Source organism: Portunus trituberculatus, chromosome 16 (genome assembly GCF_017591435.1).
Source record: "Portunus trituberculatus isolate SZX2019 chromosome 16, ASM1759143v1, whole genome shotgun sequence".
Lineage (NCBI taxonomy): Eukaryota > Metazoa > Arthropoda > Malacostraca > Decapoda > Portunidae > Portunus > Portunus trituberculatus.
The window spans coordinates 10,912,945-10,919,863 of NC_059270.1; the positions used below are offsets into that span (position 1 = coordinate 10,912,945).

General features: G+C 40.2%; 1 protein-coding gene across 2 annotated transcripts in view; it reads right to left on the reverse strand.

Moving 5' to 3' along the window:
- The window catches only part of LOC123504606, a 105,434-nt gene extending 104,057 nt beyond the window's left edge, over positions 1 to 1,377 (reverse strand). For both annotated transcript variants that reach the window (XM_045255268.1, XM_045255267.1), the window contains exon 1: positions 1,095 to 1,377. The gene's annotated coding sequence lies outside the window, so the exon portion shown is untranslated. The remainder of the gene's footprint in view (positions 1 to 1,094) is intronic.
- Positions 1,378 to 6,919: the final 5,542 nt, after the last annotated feature.

Here is a 6,919-nt window from a genome sequence, read left to right on the forward strand (position 1 = left end):
TTTCAAGTGACAGTAATATACCACCAGCTAATGAATGCCCTCCCTTCATTGCAAGGCCCAGGTCACGTTCATAAAAGAGATCCACAACCATTCATTAGCACGGCCTTGACACACGCGCTACCAAAGCTCTAGGCAGAAAGAAACCAAGCATCAATTAAAACCCTCGCTATGATTTGCTCGAGATGGAATAGGTAATTGTTCCCTTTATCTCCACGTTAAGAATCTCGCTATGATGTTCTTTGTTGATCTGCATTTGTCTCCCATCAGGTGAAGCCGTCATAGGAATAACGCTAACACTGTTTTGAAGCTCTTTCCACCGACGAAAAAAAATGGCATTTCTAATTGGCGATTAATTTTACGCACCTGAGAATAAAAAGTGACCTGAATCTATTGTTTGCTTTTTGTTATTTTTCCAACAGAGGTGTTCTAATTTGCCACTCTCTCTCTCTCTCTCTCTCTCTCTCTCTCTCTCTCTCTCTCTCTCTCTCTCTCTCTCTCTCTCTCTCTCTCTCTCTGTTTATTTTTCCCCCGTGTCGAAGCATATCTATCAGTCATTCGTGATTTGTGTTGTTTGCTTCTACAACAGTGAGCAGCAAGCGACATCAAACAGTGAGCGGCCACCATCCCAGCCTTCCCTCATTAGGCACGGCACGCTCCTTACTCACCGAGGGTTTTGCATTTAAGTGATCAGTGTATTATAATTATACTCTCTCTCTCTCTCTCTCTCTCTCTCTCTCTCTCTCTCTCTCTCTCTCTATTATAAATTTCAGTTTTTAAAGGAAGGCAAGGTTCGCGTCCGTGTATTTTTGTTGTTGAAGTCTAGTGGCCTGCAAAAACCTCTCTCTCTCTCTCTCTCTCTCTCTCTCTCTCTCTCTCTCTCTCTCTCTCTCTCTCTCTCTCTCTCTCGTGACATCAAGCACCACGCAGCCACCCTTCTTGCTCCAGTGCTCACTTTCCTCACCCATGATATATTAAATATTTTGAGATTTTTTGTCGTGATATTTTTATCTCTTTTTGTCGTTTCTGACGCCGTGTTGCAACTAACATATCACAGTATTGTGTGGGACAAGGCATGATGCTGAGCTCCAACATACCTCGCGTCAGGTCCCGGAGAGTGAAGTGTAGAGTGCAAGATGGTTCAGTCGTTAAACATGAAGGAAATGTTCTTCGTTGCACATTTCTAAAACTCGTCCCTCAGTCATGAATCACGTCATGAAACACAAACAAGTAGAAGTTTTAATTGGATATTTTGCGATATAATAAATTACCACGAAAAAAGAAAAAAAACATATCACTCAAGTTTCCTTCCAGAGAAAAACAGCAGACGAAGAGAAACACTGACAACCTTCCCCATCTGCGAGCAGTGGTAGACTGACGGGAGCGAGCTGGTGTGCGCTGGCTCTTCCCTCCTCCCCGCCTTCACCTGCCTCCTGCACGCCCCGGTGAAATTTTGTTCTAATGGATGAAGTTCCTCCCACGTTTCGAAAAGAAGGATATTTTTTTCATAGATGTTGAATTGTTACCAATTTTACATATATAATGGAATGTTAAATTTTCATTTATTCTAATTACAATTTTATTTATAACTGAAAGTTAGGACATTTACAGGTATTGTCTGTACAAAATTCCAATAAAACAGACATTGCACCTGTTACCACTGCCTGTGTCTGCTACGAAATTGTGTAAGCTGCATCTTCTTTTTCACTGCTTTATCATTATCAACTTTTCCGTAACTTCCGTAACTATCGACCAAGAGTGAACCGCAGGCCAGCGGGCCGAGCGCTGACAGCAATCCTGTCATGTACTATTCACGACACTGTCTTGCAAGCGGAGACAACGAAAGATGCAGAGACCAGTAAGGCGGAAGAAGAGTTTCGCTGCTGCGCTAACATCCGGAAGTTCATTTCTTGCATCTCATAACTGTATGAATGCAGCCTTTAAAGTCACTCTCCACATTTCTTTACGTACTCATAGCTCGTGTGTGTGTGTGTGTGTGTGTGTGTGTGTGTGTGTGTGTGTGTGTGTGTGTGTGTGTGTGTGTGTGTGTGTGTGTGTGTGTGTGTGTGTGTGTGTGTGTGTGTGTGTGTGTGTGTGTGTGTGTGACTAAATCTAACTCTAAAATATCAACAGTGTTGATCACATAGCACAGCCCGGCAGCAGCTGCCAGAGCGCCCCTCGCGCAGCAAGTGGGTGCAGACACCTTGGCCTCGGACTGCGGCCCACCGCCGCCGCCTTCGCCCTGCAGCTCGGGCTCCGGGCCCTAAACTCCTCGCCTCGCTCTTTACCCGTCAACCACTACGCTAAAATACATCCTCGTTTGGAACACTTTCTATGTAAATTGCGCCATTTTAAGCGAACGGTAAACGTGATAGCGGACGCTGAACGTCATCTCAGCCCCTTACAGTGTTTACAGTGCGACAAACAACACGCGGAAGCCAGGCGCGGTGGTGAAGCGCACCTCCATTGATGGCAGCCATCACTGGTGCGCGAGGCCCCACTGCTCACCACATTTAGTTAAAACATTTTTTCTAACAAGAAAGCCATAAACCTGAAGCCAGTTATTCTCTCAATACATGGCAAAAAACAACAACTCAATAGTAAAGACAAAGCTCACTCATTCTAAGCAGAAAATATTGGAGGACAAATCTTTTATAACACCATTCAACAGAACGATAAATTATTTAAAAATTGAACAAGTTTGTTATGTGATAACAGCTGAACAACTTCCCAACATTAACAAAATAAACTAGTCCACTATAGAAAGAAAGCCCCGTTCTCTAAGGTTTTTACTTTTTGGTTCATTATTTGTCATATATTCGTTTAAAAACCAACATTAGTCTCATGATGTTGATGTTTTCAATAACACTAGAAAAATTCATCTCTTAAGCCTGAGAAAAGCATGCAAGCAGGCAAAGTTACAGATATCACTTTCTATCTTAATCGTTCCATGAAGGAGAGAGTTTGTCTACATACAAAGTTTCACTGAGCTAGGGACAGACAACACAGTAAGAAAAAATCCAAGGGAGTCAGATTCTCTTGTGATCCTGAAAGTCAGCCTGAGATTACATAGTTTACTGAATAAATACCTTGATAATGATTACCACTACTACTACTACTACTACTACTACTACTACTACTACTACTACTACTACTACTACTGCTACCACTACTACCACTATTACTACAATATCACTACCACCACCAACAACAACAACAACAACAATATATGGATCTTATTATCATTTTAGACACATGCTTTTTTTTTTTTTTTTTTTTTTTTTTACATTACAAGGGCACTGGCCAAGGGAAAACAGTGTTGGAAAAAAAAAAATCCCGCTGGTTGCCAGGCCCTGTTAAGAGGAAAGTAGAAAGAGAAAAAACAAAAAAATCTAAAAGGAGGGTCCAGTTAACGTAAGAGGTGTCTTGACACTCCTCTTTTGAAAGAGTTTAAGTCATAGGCAGGTGGAAATACAGACACAGGTAGAGAGTTCCAGAGTTTACCAGTGTAGGGAATGAAGGAGTGAAGATACTGGTTAACTCTTGCATTAGGAAGATGGACAGAATAGGGATGAGAAGAAGTAGAGAGTCTTGTGCAGCGAGGCCGCAGGAGGGGAAGGCATGCAGTTAGCAAGTTCAGAAGAGCAGACAGCATGAAAACAGCGGTAGAAGACAGATAAAGATGCAACATTGCGGCGGTGACTTAAAGAATCAAGACAGTCAGTTAGAGGAGAAGAGTTGATAAGACGAAAAGCTTTAGATTCCACCTTGTTTAGTAAAGCTGTGTGTGTGGATCCCCCCCAGACATGAGAGCCATACTCCATACACGGGCGGATAAGGCCCTTGTACAGAGCAAGCAGCTGGGAGGGAGAGAAAAATGGACGAAGACGCCATAGGACACCTAACTTCTTGGAAGCTGATTTAGCAAGAGTAGAGATGTGAGAGTAGAGATGTGAAATTTCCAGTTTAGATTTTTAGTGCTTGGGGCACATTCCTTTTTTTGTTAAGTCATTTCTCTATGAAAAGACAGATGACTTTTGTGAATTACTTGCATTATGGTTTACGCAAGGAAAATTCTCTCTCTCTCTCTCTCTCTCTCTCTCTCTCTCTCTCTCTCTCTCTCTCTCTCTCTCTCTCTCTCTCTCTCTCTCTCTCTCTCTCTCTCTCCGTCCGTATATATATATATATATCTCTCTATATATATATATATATATATATATATATATATATATATATATATATATATATATATATATATATATATATATATATATATATATATATATATATATATATATATATATATATATATATATATATATATATATATATATATATATATATTCTCTTTAGTGCAGACGAGGTTAAAAACAAGGAAAATCTCGGCATTTAGTTTTTAGTTAGTTTTACGTGTAATTTTCTTGAATTTTGTAAAAGAAATCCTATAAAGGATATGAAGAAATTAAACGCCACAAATAGTGCAATCAACATGATCCCTCAAGCCCCAAAATCTGTCAAATTCACGGGAGAATATTCTCCTGGTTATGCTTACGGCACCATCAGGACTCACAAGACTGGCAATCCACTACCCATCATTTCACAGATACCCACAGCCACCTACACCGTTGCCAAGAAACTAAACGACATCCTCACACCCTACGCCCCTTTAGACTACACAATCACTTCAGCCAAGGACTTTATAGAAATACATCGAAACACCCGCAAAGACGGCAAAGATTACAGTTTCACTTAACGTCGAAAGCCTCTTCACTAACTACCAGTTGACAAGACCATCGACTTCATCCTTAACCGAGTAAATAGATGCAAGAACACCCCTACCCTCGCCATCCCTGAAGAGAAAACTACGCAGTCTACTACAACTATACACAAAGGAAGCTCCGTTCACCTGTCCAAGAGGGAAGATGTACCAACAAGTGGATGGCGTAGCTCTGGGCAGCCCACTCGGTGTACTTTTCGGCAACTTCTACATTAGCATATTTGAAGCTGCTACCCTAAAAAAAACTACATACCTTCCATATACTGCTGATATGTAGACGATATTTTCGTTCTTGAAAAAAGGAAAGAAGACATTTTACAACTAAAACAGGCCCTCAGTGAAGCATTTGTCCTTTCCTTCACCACTGAAGAAGCCTGTGATGGCCGTCTCCCGTTCCCAGATGTCCTCGTCACCGCCCAAGAAAAAGGATTCGACACGCAAGTATACGTGAAGCCTACCAACAAAGGACTATTTGAACCGAAATAGTGAATGCCCACAATGGTATTTACGCATGACCATCAACGCACATGTGAAGAGAGCAAGCACTCTCGCACTGTTCGTTCCTCTTAGGACAGCACCCATCAAGAATTACAAAGATTAACACAAATGCTCGCTAACAACGGATATAAAAACACAGAAATTGCCAACGCCATCAAGACAGCCAATTGACAAATATCACACCCCTATCAACACCACCAGAAATCAGAAAAAAACATCAAATTATTCTAAAAGAACCACATGTCTTCATAACATAAGGAAGAAGAAAGAGCAATCCAAGACATGAAAAAGAATCCCATCCACCCAGAAAGCACAATCGAACTCGTCATCTAATTACGAATCGAAGAAAACGTCTCAGCTACTGATCAAGAACAAGGAAGTCTCACAGAAGTCTACCACACAAGAACACCACGTCATCTACGAATACAAATGGAATAATGAGGATTGCAGACCTCACACATATATCAGGATGACACCCACTTCATTGTCTAGACCAGGGTTTCTCAACGGGTTTCCCCGGAACCCTAGGGTTCCGCAAAAGGTCCCTAAGGGTTCAGCAAGAACAAGTGAGATAAGCTAATGCACTTTTTGACTTTTTATTTAATTTCATACACGTAATATAACTAAACACGCATAATAAATTATTGGTTATTGTAATATTATAATATAGTATTTTTCTTAAACCAGTTATTCAAAAATTTATATTGTGATATTTGTCACGTGAAATGCGATGAAAATAAAATGAGAAATATATGGTAATAATTTTGATTTTGTGCAGGGGTTCCTTAAGACATGTAATTTATTTCTAAGGGTTACGCAAGGGTAAAAAGGAGTCTAGACGATTAACATGCCACCTTAAAAACGGAGCCATATACGACCACTACAACGAACACCACTAAACGGGGCCACCCGACAAGATCTCGTAACAGGCATGGCTGTGCTCGATAAAGACAGATGTGGACGTGTGTTGATACTTCTAGAAGCCATATGCATAGCAGAGAGCATGCCTACTATCAACTGCCAAACCATGGATCTCCAAGTCCTCCCTGAAGTCAAAAGAACAACAAATACAACCAGCGCGCCTCATCAACCAATCAGTCAACGCGCTGAATACGCTTATGCGGACTCGAGCCACCAACATCGCTTAATATACTGTAAGTGACGCTAGACAGACAGACAGACAGACAGCTAGACAACCATTTTAAATGCTTAAAATGTTTAGACAACCCACACCTCAGATTGCCTGAAGATGATATCAGCGACAGGACAAAACCTCACAAAGTCCACTTTTCGACATCTCGGAGCAATACCAATCGCAAAGAGAAAGTTAGACAAACAGAAAAAAAGCTAACCAAAAATTAAACAATGCTGAGGCTGCCCTTGCTTTTAACATCGTCTGCAATATATATATATATATATATATATATATATATATATATATATATATATATATATATATATATATATATATATATTTTTTTTTTTTTTCTCTTTCTACTTTCTTCTTAACAGGGCCTGGCAACCAGCGGGATTTTTTTTTCCAACACTTTGTTTGCCCTTGGCCAGTGCCCTTGTAATGTAAAAAAAAAAAAAAAAAAAAAATATATATATATATATATATATATATATATATATATATATATATAT